Here is a 13,061-nt window from a genome sequence, read left to right as displayed (position 1 = left end):
TTAGAAGTATTGTTTATTGTTTGTTAATTTCAACATTTACTAATACATTTTTAAATTAAGTTAATTTTAATTTTATCTGTTAACTTTAATGCGCTGTGAACTAACATGAATGAGGTACACTTGTATTGCTCAAATATTAATACATGCTGTAAAAATGTATATTGCATAATGCACAGTTCATGTAAGCTAGCTAATACATTCTTGTTAATAAATGGGACTTGCAAAGTGTTACCTATTAAATTGACATACATGTTTCTAGGTTATAGCTAAAAAAGCACACATTTGACCTTCAATATTTTAATGTTTACCTTATTTTCAGATGGCAAAGGCTTTGAAGAAAGTACCAGTGTGGGAGTATTTTACTGAAGTATCACCAGGGAAAGCACAGTGTAATATCTGTGACAAAATAATCAGCATGGGGGCATCAACATCTACAAATAAAAATACTACAAACATGTGGTCTCATCTAAAGCACACCCATCCAGAAGTCAGTGAAGAAGCGAAGAAAAAAAGGGACAAGAAAGATCCTTCTCAGCCATCAGTGTCTCAACTTTTTGAAAGCAAGACAGGGTGGAAGGACACAGATCCAAGGTCTCTCAAAATTGATGCAGCTATCATTGAAATGATTGCCGTTGACAACCAACCATTTTCTGTGGTTTCAGATGTTGGATTTAAGAGACTCATGTCCCATATGAAACCCAGGTACAGAATTAAAAATGAGAAGTTCTACAGAACGAAGATGCTAGATGAAACCTACTCCAGGGTTTTGACAAAAATCAAAAGTGAAGTGACGAAGGACAAGGCCCCATTTATGGCATTCACAACTGACTGTTGGTCTGGAGCTACAGAGTCCCTGATGAGCCTAACTGGGCATTTCATTTCTGAGGACTGGTTGAGAAGGCAAGTGGTGCTCAATGTCAACCCTATGATTGGATCACACTCAGCCAGTTATATTCAAGAAACCTTCCTTAACATGTTAGGAGACTGGGATATCGCAACAGAACGTGTTGTTCTTGTCTTAAGAGATGGGGGAGCAAACATGGTAAAAGGAATGAGGCTGGCTGAACTTCCTGATTTAAGCTGCACTGCTCACACTCTTCAGCTCATTGGACATTATTGCCATATTGAAAAGCTGTGCAACTCACTTTGGCCATTCTGTATTGGCAAAACAGAGGCTAAGAGCCATAGGAGGTGGGTGTGCCAGTGCACAACATCATCCAGGCTGTCCCAACTCGCTGGAACTCAACGCTTCACATGCTTCAACGAATGTATGAACAGAGACGGGCACTGAATGTGTACGTTGGTGAACACGGCCACATCAGCTGCTTATCTGCCACACAGTGGGACATTGTCTGTAACCTGATTGACACACTGGTTCCCATCGAAGAAGTCACAATGGAGATGAGCAGCTCTGAGTCTTCAGCAGCATGCATTATCCCCAGTGTGTCTGTTCTGAAGCTGATGCTGCGGGAAGAGGGTCCATCCTCAGCAGGCATCAAAACTTTGCTCCAAGACCATGCTTGACAGTCTGACAAAGCGGTTCTCCAAGGCAGAGGAGACAAAAATTCTTGTCCTAGCAACACTCCTTGATCCCAGATACAAGGCCCGTGCCTTTGCGTCTGAAAAAACACTTGAGAAAGGAAAAAAATGGCTAAAAGAGGAAGCTGAAGAGCTTCCCATGCTCAGAGAAGATGATCCATGCCCTCTACTAGAAGGACCTGAGCAGGATGAGTGTTTGGATCCAGAGACAAAGAAGCAGAAAATCCATCAGCCCACTTTAGTGGACACTCTGTATGCCAGGGTCCTTGGTGCCACAGCTGTATCTCATGGGACGTACAGCTTTGAGACTGAGCTTGAGTGCTATTTGTCAGAGCCTGTCATTGAAAGAAGTGACATGCCTCTGCAGTGTTGGCAGAAAAATGAAACAAGATTTAAAAAACTTGCACATCTGGCAAAGAAATTCCTGTGCCCCCCACCATCCACTGTGCATAGTGAAAGGGTGTTCAGTGAAGTGGGCATGCTTTATGAAGCCAGGAGGAGCCGACTCACTGGACACCACGCACACCAGCTCTGCTTTCTCCATTATAATTTGAGGCTTCTTAACTTTGAATATTAAAATAGAACTAGAACTTGAATCTCTTGCAGTTCTTTAACAGGACTAGTTAAGTTTCTCTTGTTTCACAAGTTCAAATTTGTTGTTATTTGGAGTGTCTTTTTTATTCATTTTGGATGTTACTTTTTGTTTCAGTTTGAATGCATGTCTTTAATTTACCTCAATATTTCTTAATATAATTAATATATTCATATTTATTTCAAATAGCACATTTTCATGATTCAGTTCTGGATTTTTTATTTTAATTTTTTTTGGTAATAAAGTTCAGTACTATTTTACATGGAGTGTTATGTTTTTATTTTTTTGTATCCAGTATCCATTTAAAAAACTATCGGTTAATTCATCGGTTATCGGCAAGTACAGTCCAACCTAGCTATCGGTATCGGTAAAATTCAATATCGGTCGACCTCTAGTCTGAAACTGCTGATTTCAAACCAGGCCAGTAAAAATAGTGGCTAATGCGACTGAACATTTTATTTACTCTCAAATGGCCAGAGAGAGCGTGGCCATGAGAAAAACACAAAATCTGTTCACGATAATTATGAGGGACTACTACCTGAAACACTGTCTTCCAGCTCAGATCCTTTTCTGATGTAGACCACTTACTCATGAGCACTCCATCCTCCCAAATGTAAGCCACATCCTTATCCACTACTTCATCCTTTTGTACAGCCACAGCAAGACACTTGGCTAGAGATGTATCAGCTTTCTGTGCAGCTGCCAGCGATTCCCTCCCTGTCCCAAGCATAGTTTCAACTTGGACAGCCACCTCCTGATCAAAAACACCCTGCGCACATTCTTTTCTGTCAACTTTATCAGTCATAAATGTTTCAGACACATCCAAAACATCAAATTTTCTAGACTGAGAACGGGTTACCGCGCAAGCAGGAAAGACAGAAGGAAACTGTTGGCCCACATTCACCAGTTGACACAGCCTAGACACATCTGGTTTATCCACAACAATGGGCTGAGGGAACACTTTACCACCAGCAATATCATTACCTAATGTCAAACCTGCTCCTTATACAGGAAGCGGAGAACGTACACCCAACTTCGCGACTCCTGTAAACAAATTAGATTGAAGGTAAACTGAATTTTTCACATCAAAACTCACCACCAGACGAGGAGGTAACCCTGGTGGCGGACTTTGACCCGGTACTGATGAAACTTGTATGGTCGTTGGTGAACGAGGAGCTGGAAGTCTAGACCTAGGCACAGGCACAGGAATATTAGGTGGTGATTTGGCTTGTAGTTCCAAACTACGCAACTTAAATCTATTATCAGCCTCAAAGTCCAGAGTCCAAAAATGAAGAAGTTGCGCATCATAATCCTGTTTCTTTAACTGCAGATCCAACTCCTTTAATAGCTAGCACAGGATCAAAACGTGGATGACTAGGATCTATAATATGAAAAGTATCCTCATCCCCCGCGATTTCAGCACTCTTCCCTGCTTACCCTTCCACCGACTCATCCGGCAAGATTCCAGCCTCTACCAATTTGCTATACAACTTCTCTTTAACCAGACCCGGCGCCAGACACAAATTCACGGACGGGCATGTCATTTTTTCAGGGGGGCACGAATGAGATCAACCTCATTGCAATGCATAATATCAATAATTATGAATTAAATGGACAAAAAACGAGGAAGAATTGACGTACCACTCCACTGACGCAATACAACAGAAAGAGGAGTTGTAAAGATTGGACCTAGACTACTGAAGCAGCCTAAACACACATTGCAGGGCTCGACATCAACGCTTGTCCGCTTATCCGGTGGATTTTTTAAAAGGCCAACTGAAAGAGAATTTTACTTGCCCTACCGGACAAGTAGCCTAGCCTGATTAAAACGCCAATAACAATCACCAAAACGCGAATGATTCTTAATCTTTTAGTCTAAATGCGATCGATAGTGCATAATGTAATGACGTTAACAAGGCTGCACAGCAAACAAATGAGCGCAGCAATCACAAAGTGAGTTAAACTCAGTTAACATACTGCGGTAAAATTTAGAAATGTGGGGTTTTTATAACATGATACAGTTAAGCAACATCACACAACCAAGAGTGCTGAATACCATCACATCACGATTGAAAATGTGACACTGATTTCATATGACAGTTCACTAAACAAGTAATATTAAGTCACTTACATTTTAGACGCAATATTGACTGTTTTTGTTGTTTCAGCAGCGAAAATAGTTCAAAGATCACAGCAGAACCATAACCTCACCTCGCCTTATCTCACAGCAACACTCGAGCGTGTTTTCATTACTGAATGATTCAGCGTTTTGAACGAATCGGTTGAGTCAAAGATTCAATGACCCATTCATAAACAACTGCCTCATTCTTGATTAATCAGCCGTTTGAACGAATCGTTTGAATGACTCAATGACTCGCTTAACAAGACCGCTTATCACCTGCCGCCACCTACTGGCAGTTTAGTTTGTTTAAAAGTGTCATTCTTTCTAACATTTCTTATTTGTATATTCAAAAAAATATTTAAAACAATCTAATAACATTATTTAATGTAAATTATTTAATTTGATTGGTAAAATCCCTATAGTGTCTTATTCTAATTTAATTTAATGATCAAAATTAAGAATTTAAAATGAAAGATGAAGCATATATTTAAAAATATATGGGGAAAATGCCCTTTATAAAGGTAAAAATATCACAATTTTGCATATTTAAATATGTCAAAGCTGATTGAACTCTGATGAGAATATTGCTTCATAATCAATTATATACAACACAATTGTCACAATGTCAAGCCCTGACACATTTTATTTATGTATTCATTGTTACAGCCTATATCTTTGTGTTACATTTAGTTTTTTTAAAAGGCAGGGACTTTATAAAATAGTCAAAGATAAGCAACTCACCACTCCAACAAGTTTAAACAAATAATAATAAAAAATAATATAAAACTATCTACTCAAAGTGCTATTTTCTGTTGTATATAATAATATCATGTGTTTTATTTCATTTTCCACAATGTCTAGACAAGGACCTGCCTAAAATAAAATAGGCTTAGCCTACTCATCACATTAGTAGAGAGGTAGGCAACGTTGTGCGACAGAGTGGAATCTTCTTAAAACAATGTCCTTCCACTCCTCCCGGAACTTTTTGGTTAGGTCCTTTTCAAATGTCAACTTAATTAAATTGGCCTTGCGTCGATGAAGCATGCTAAGGCGATGCTCTGTAAGGACGTTCTTTAATGTGGAAAAATAGTTCTCACAGAGTGCCGTGCTTGCACCAAAGGTCAAAGCATGTTTGAGCACCATCATCACGCTTGGCATTGCTTCTAGAGGTTTCTGAAAGTGTTGGAGAACTTTTTTCATTGTCCGTTTACCCCCATCGGCTGGAAATGAGTCCTTCATTTGCATGCTTAGGAATTGGTGAGCCACTGTGTATTCAGATTCCACAATGGGTGTATTAGTAAGGTCCAGTAAAGGTTTCACTTTGGACACATCCAAGAAAGTAGAATCCTCTGGGTCCAGAGATCTAAGCGCATCCATCAGCACACAATTGCGTTCCCCAAAGCGTTCCTTCATTTCCCCACAAACTGCATCGATATAACTGAAATACATCCTGCGTAGCTCTGTTTCATCGCTGAGATCTTCATATATAATTCTTTCCTCAACTGCATACATAGCGAAGGATGTGTTTAGTGTACGTCTTATTTGGCACAGGCTCTGTTGTTGCATCCTTGCAACACTTCAAGAGTGTCACAAATTCCGTCTCAGAACGGAGATTTTCAATACACGTACATGCTGAATTTACAAGTTGCACACCTGTTAACAGATCCATGTCTTCTGCCTGTAGCATCAGATTAGGGGGGCCGAGATACGATAAGATTTTGTGCACCATCTTGGCAATGAACCTAAAGCTGGGTTCAGACATGGCCCGTAATAAACCTGCTGCTTCAACTCGCACATCTGCTCCATAGGCTGGGCTGCTGTTGATTTCTCGGAGCAGTGTGGATAGGTCATCAAATGATCTCAGAATAATGGAGACCGCGCCAAAATGACCAGTCCAGCGTTGGTCTAGGAGGCGCTTCAATGTCTCTCCTTTGTAGAGAATGGCAACGGTAGGCTTTCTGCAGAATTTGTAGAGCATGTTACACATAGAGAAAAAGTCCACCAAGGCCTGCTCTGCTGCCAAAGTATGGGTGACCACCAAATGTAATTGGTGGTTGAAACAGTGGAAATAGGGTATATCTCGGTGCAATTTTTGTTGGAGACGTTTTTGCACCCCTCCATGTTTACCTGACATCAGGGAGGCGCCGTCATACACCTGACTGATGATTTTCCCAGAACTCAGTCCTGCTTTTGTTAATTCTTCAATGATCGTGTCAGTCAGTGTTTCTGCGTCTCCCTGGTCAGCGATGGCAATTGTCAGAAGACGTTCAGTCGGCTCATTCAGTTCATTCACAAAACGCACAACTATCGCAATATTCTCTCTTCCCGTCGGATCTCGAGTTCCATCCACTTTTATTGTATAAAATGACTCGCCAACCTCTTTCACTATGTGCTCCGTGACCAAAGTACTCATAATCTCTATCAAACTGTTTTGAATGTCATGGCTAGTATACCTAGCATTGTGTGGGATAGGGTTAGGGTTAGGGTTCCGTATGGCAGAGTATGACAGTTGCCATACCCTAGTCCAGTCAGATGTGCCGTGAAAAATTATCCATAGGCTACTTCATATCTCTATTATAGTTCGTCATTATTATTTTAAATCAGAGGGTTTTAAAATGTTTAACCAATGCCAGTCATTAAAAAGAGCTTGTCATTAAAACCTTGTAACCATCAAGCTCTCAGCGAAACCTCGTAACTTCACCCCGCCATCAGATTGACGCCCCGCGCACAGCCTGGAGGAGACAGATCTCCACCTTTTCTTTTTTTTTTTTTTTCGCAATGCAAGGGTAAATCAATAATAACTGATGTTTGAATAGTACAGCGTTTTCTTTACTCAGCAGGCTCGTCCAGGGCGGGCACTAGTGACTCACAGGGCGGGCCAGGCCCCCCAATGCCCGCCCATGGCGCCAGGACTGTCTTTAACAACTTGTTTTGATCCCTCCGGAACAAGGATATTAAAGAAATCTGCTATTTGTAACAAATCAGCTTTACGACACTTATTGAATTCCTCCGTTGTTGGATACAACGTAAATGACTTTAAATCAAATTCCATATTTGTCCATAAACTCGTCCCACACAAAAGGAAAATTACCAGAACAAACACGTGTTCAACTATACCAATTACCTTCATTTATACCTAACGGAGGAGCCCCCAATTTATGTTACGAGCCCTGGGGTGTATTCCAGAAAGCAGGTTATGTGACATGCCCAGGTATGTTTGAGGATAAGTGAGCGGATAACCTCAGCTTTCGGTTCCAAAATCGGAGGTTACTTTCAGGTTAAGTAAGTAACCATAGCAACTTGCTCTCTGAAGATAACCTGCTCCGGAGCAGGTTATGTTCCAGGGTTGGTTCACTTCAGCGCTATCAGAGCATGTATGATCTACTGACGAGCCTTCAGTGGGCATGACAGATAATATAAGTAATAAATAAGGTTGGCCTATATATTGCTCTAATATGGTTATTATATTTTATTGGCATATGTAACAGTTATCTGTATAAATGATAAAACACTATTATGAAAATGTAATGTTTAATTTATTATATTAGCCTATATATATATATTTATTACATTTTATATTATCATCTCACACATGGATCGGTATTTTCTATAATGTATTTCTATAATAAAAATACACATCTGATATGACTTAATATATAATTAGCATCAAATAAACAATATAATTCTTATTCTCAAGGATTAAAGATTAAATGGAAAAAAAAAAAAATGATTGCAAACCCATCAATTAGGTGGCAATATGCACTAAGCATAAGGCCTACATGACCTTTGAACAGAAGAAGAAGAAAGAAACAGCATGGCACGCTTATTCTTAGCGTCCGTTTCCATAGTGACTCGTCGATTCGTCGCTCTGTTGAGAATGTCTTGAGTCTTAACCAGGAACATACTCTGAGTTGAATGAACTTACTCTAGGACACGTTTTTGGAACCACATACTTCGAGTAATCAAGGTTTGGGGTTAATCAACCGAAAGTTCAGGGTTTATCTGACGGTAAGTTAACCATGCTTTCTGGAATACACCCCTGGTCTAGGTCAGAGTGTAACATAAATAAAACAACCACGTTAACTTAATTGCTCATTTTTTAATTTTCTTTCCTTGTTCTCTTGTTCGTTTTCAAAGCAATTGTATCTGTTTTTCCTCTCCTGATGTATACAAAAGCAATGTATCCAAAACAACAGAATTCAGAAACAAAATCTCAGGGGTGAGCTAATGCCAAAATAATAAACAAACATAAACTAACTTCCCCACAAACGATCTACCTTCCCTACGGATCAAAATAAAAGAAACAAAACATACAATCAAATTCCCGATCTCCGTATCTGCCCAATAAACAGGAGAAAAAGTAACGGCCAACTGGCCTACAAAAGAAACAAGGCACTCACCCCTTACAGCTTCCCAAAACAGTTAAGAAGTTTACAAACATGGTCAACAAGACATCAATGTCCTAAATGTAAGGCTCACACAGTATCGCAACATGACACACCAACACTGGGTTAGAACAGAAAACACACTCGGTCGCACCACGTTCAACAGCTAGCACAGTATCATAACAAACAGACATGAGCAATCGATCTAAGAGGCAGAGAGCTCCCTCCAGTGGATTGCCAGGGAATGTATAGTCCAGGTCTCTTCTCCAGTCCAACCACCAGCAGACTCCCATTATGCAGTAGCCCCTCACTGCAGAACAAAAGATCCAGGGGGCGGGGTTGGATCCACATCCAGGGGGTGGAGATTGGTAGGTTTAGGGATAGAGATGGGTGGGTTTATACAATCACAATTTGACTCCACACAGAACCCCAATATGAAACAATAGGTTTATTCTATTTAGATATAAGTCTCTATGTATTCTTGATTGGCTTGAAAAGGGTGTTTGGTCAGTTTTTCATTTAATGAATCCTTCAGTGACTTCTTTTTTTTTTTTTTCATACATAACACCCAAAATAAAATAAAATAAAATAAAAAAATAAAAATAAAAAAAACAACAGACACATACTCAATATCTCAAAGTCCAGTCAAAGGGAGGGAGAGAGGGAAGGACAAGAAAAACACAAAAGTCACTCCTTTATACAGTCACGTATATCAAAGAGAAAGCACTGCCAAGCATCAATGGTAGAAGGCTTGGCCCCATTGATTCGTGCTGTTGTACATTCACAAGTCACTATTTGCAGGAGGCTACGGATCCAATATGTTTTTCCACACATGTGCGGTGTAAACCAGTTTTGTATTATTGTCTTCTTCGCAGCTGTAAAACCAGCAAACAACATTCTCTTTTGCATTGAACTTATACAGAGACCAGAATCATCATTAAGAAGACACAAACTTGGATTAACAGACCAATCAATTTGCAGTAAGGATGATAAAACCAGGTTTACATGCGTCCGTAGACTGATGACGACAGGACATTCCCAAAATATATGCAGAAATGTACCTGATGATGTAGTATTACATATATGGCAGTTGAGATTCGGTTGTAGTTTCATTTTAAATCTTTTGTAAGGAGTTACGTATGCTCTATGAATGACTTTGAAGTGAATAAGACGATGAGCCAGATTTTTAGATGTTAAACTGAGATTAGACCACACTCTCTCCCAGTCGACAGATAAATTAAGGTCAGATAATTCCCTATTCCAAATAGTTTTAATAGAAAGAGGTTTTGTAATGCAATCAATAATCTTATTATATATTAAAGAAACAGACGGCCGACCAACAGATGGTGCAATCCAATCTTGCATAGGATGAGAGGAGATGGGAGATGCCCAAGGAATTCCATACGCTTTGAGAGCAGAACGTAATTGAAGAAAGACAAAATATGCGGATGCTGGTAGACAAAATTTGGTTCTTAATGTCTGAAATGAACATAGGCCCTGGTTATCATATATATCACCGCACGTGTTTACACCTAAAGAGGACCAAGAGGGTTGGACAAATGGACGATTTCCGCATACAAAAATAAAATTGTGCCATAAAGGTGTACTGTTACAAAATTTGAAGGTTCCTCCTATCCGACGTTCCACCGTTTTCCAGATTTTAATAGAGTTGGCCACAACCGGACCAAATTTATAATTATCCCCTTTTTTTCCTGTGCCAGTAAATAACATATCTTAGAGTCTATTTGGTTTAACCTTGTCAGCTTCAATCACTCTCCAAGAAACTGTAGATTGAGGATCAACCCAATTATGAAGAGCCTTAAGCTGGAACGACCAATAATACAATTCAAAATTTGGTACAGCCAGTCCTCCTGCGCTATTAGGATGTTGTAATGTGGTAAGTTTAATTCTGGGGCATTTATCATTCCAGATAAATTTAGAAATTACGGAGTTGATCTCCTTAAAGTAACCTGGAGGTGGAGAAAGTGGTAGCATAGAGAAAAAAAAATTAAATCGAGGTAACAAATTCATCTTAACTGTGGAGATTCTTCCTTGAAGAGAGACTTTAAGATTCTTCCATCTTTGAATGTCATTTTTGATCTTAACTAAAATATTATTAAAATTGTCTCTGGCAATCTTATGAATGTTTTTATATATGGTAATGCCCAAATAGATGAACGATTCCTTAATAGGGATAAATGAGGGAATAGAAGAATTAACTTTAACATTGTTAATTGGCATTAAAGCAGATTTGCTCCAATTTATTTTATATCCTGATAAGCTACTAAAATTATCAAATTCCTTAATTATACTAGAGACTGAAACATCAAAGTGGTCTAAATATAGAATAATATCATCAGCGTATAACGAAATACTATGATTATGATCATGAATCTTAATCGATACTTCAGATTTCCTGATGGCTTGTGCTAAGGGTTCAAGAGATAGACAAAACAATAAGGGGGAAAGCGGACATCCCTGCCTTGTTCCCCGCTACAAAGGGAACGGGGGGGAAATAATATTACCAGTTATGACTGATGCTGCAGGTGTGTGGTATAATGTCTTAATCATAGAAATGAAGTGTTCACCGAAGCCGAAACATTGCAGAACTGCCCACATATAATTCCACTCTAGCCTGTCAAAGGCTTTTTCTGCATCAAGTGAAAAGACCGCACAAGGGGTCGGGTGGGAGTCTGCAAAATCAAGAATATGAAGGAGTTGACGCATATTGTCAGATGCATTGCGCCCCTTGATAGAACCGGTTTGGTCCTCCTTGATCAGACTATGATTACCTTCTCCATACGAAAAGCAAAAACTTTAGCATAGATTTTAAGATCACATGGGATAAGCGAAATCGGTCTGTAGCTGGAACAATCTAATGGATCTTTCCCTTTTTTAAGAAGTAATGAAATCAGTGATGTTTTTTGATCTCTATGAAATACCCCATGTTCAATTGCAAAATTAAATTAATTAAGTATAAGATCCTTCAGTGACTTCTGTTTCAAATACAGTTTGCACTGTGATTGCACTGTGAACAATTTGAGCGCGTTTTAAATGCCATTCCAAAAAGTTTTATAAATCTAGTACAAAACACTTTTGTTAACATACCAGATGGTTCATGTGAACTTCCGTCACTCCTCTTTAATGGTAATGACCTCAAAGCAATGCTTCCCAACAAACTTATTTGCTCTTGCTTCAATTCCTTACTATATCCGACATCCTTGTACCTAAACAGTATTTTACAAGCCTATGATAAGCCAATTATTAAAAAATTGCGACCACAGTATATTAGCTTTCAGTGGCTCCTAAAGCAAAGGAAACTCATTTTAAAATATTTACTGGCATATATCCCTCATCTGAGTTTTTAAGACACCGGTTTAACTTTGAAGAAAATGCCTGTACTTTCTGGCAAGTCGACATAGTGACAACTGATCATCTTTTCTTTTTTTGTATGTATTCTAGAATTTTCTGGGAAAATATGTCTTATTAAAATTCAGTTACTGCCCAATTTTGTTAGAAAACACATTATATTTGGAATGTTATTAGATGATAAAAAGAATGAAATTTTCATTAATACAATGTTGATTCTGGGCAGATTTGTTCTTCATAAATGCAAATGTATGAAGATGAAACCTTATTTTTCTGTTTTTAAAAAAGACTTTATTTATAATTACTTTCCATCATTGGAATATATAAAAAGTAACAAGGCCCAGAAACTTGTTGGAATAATAAGAGAAATTGATTTATTTGAAGAAGAATGAAGAGACCCCTACTTATAATTCATTTTTATTTTATTTATTTATTTTCTTTCTTTCTTCTTCTTTTCTTTCTCAGAATATAGGGTATGTAAGCTTATTGGTACTTTGCATTTATGTTGTATATGTGCCTTGCTTAATATTTATTGATTTACATTTATCAGTGCCATTGTATATGTATATTCTGTTCAATATGTTCAATAAAAAATAAATAAATAAATAAATGCTAACAGTCCATCCGCATACAAAGTGACGTCATAGTTCCCCCACTCTATTTGAAAAGTAATAAAATTACCGAAATGTGCCTGTCGAATATTATACATCGTATTTTTAAACAGATTGAATATTTTGTAAGTGAATTCTGGAAGGTGAATATGAATTAATCATTTTTAATTATGAAAATGTGTGTGAAATATTTTGAATTGAAATATTCACAGCTTAAATAAACATAAATTTCAGGACCTAAAAATGCAAGCCCTGGAAATACAAGGCATTAAAATGCACTCACTGTTAATGCAATGCATTATTTTTTTTTCAGTTAGAGCTATTCAACATGCTTTTTTGTTTCAAAGACATATAGCATTCTTTTTTGCATAACAGCAAAATTAGGTGCCGATATGCACAAAGAATTATGCAACGCGCCAAATAAATAAATAAATAAAATAAAA

The 13,061-nt window shown here is 38.2% G+C and overlaps 1 pseudogene; it reads left to right on the top strand.

The window, feature by feature from the left end:
• Positions 1-319: 319 nt before the first annotated feature.
• On the top strand, positions 320-2,116 carry LOC131532858 (zinc finger BED domain-containing protein 4-like; annotated as a pseudogene).
• Positions 2,117-13,061: the final 10,945 nt, after the last annotated feature.

The sequence above is a fragment of the Onychostoma macrolepis genome, chromosome 24 (genome assembly GCF_012432095.1).
Source record: "Onychostoma macrolepis isolate SWU-2019 chromosome 24, ASM1243209v1, whole genome shotgun sequence".
Classification (NCBI taxonomy): Eukaryota; Metazoa; Chordata; class Actinopteri; order Cypriniformes; family Cyprinidae; genus Onychostoma; species Onychostoma macrolepis.
This window is presented reverse-complemented; position numbering and strand designations above follow the sequence as displayed.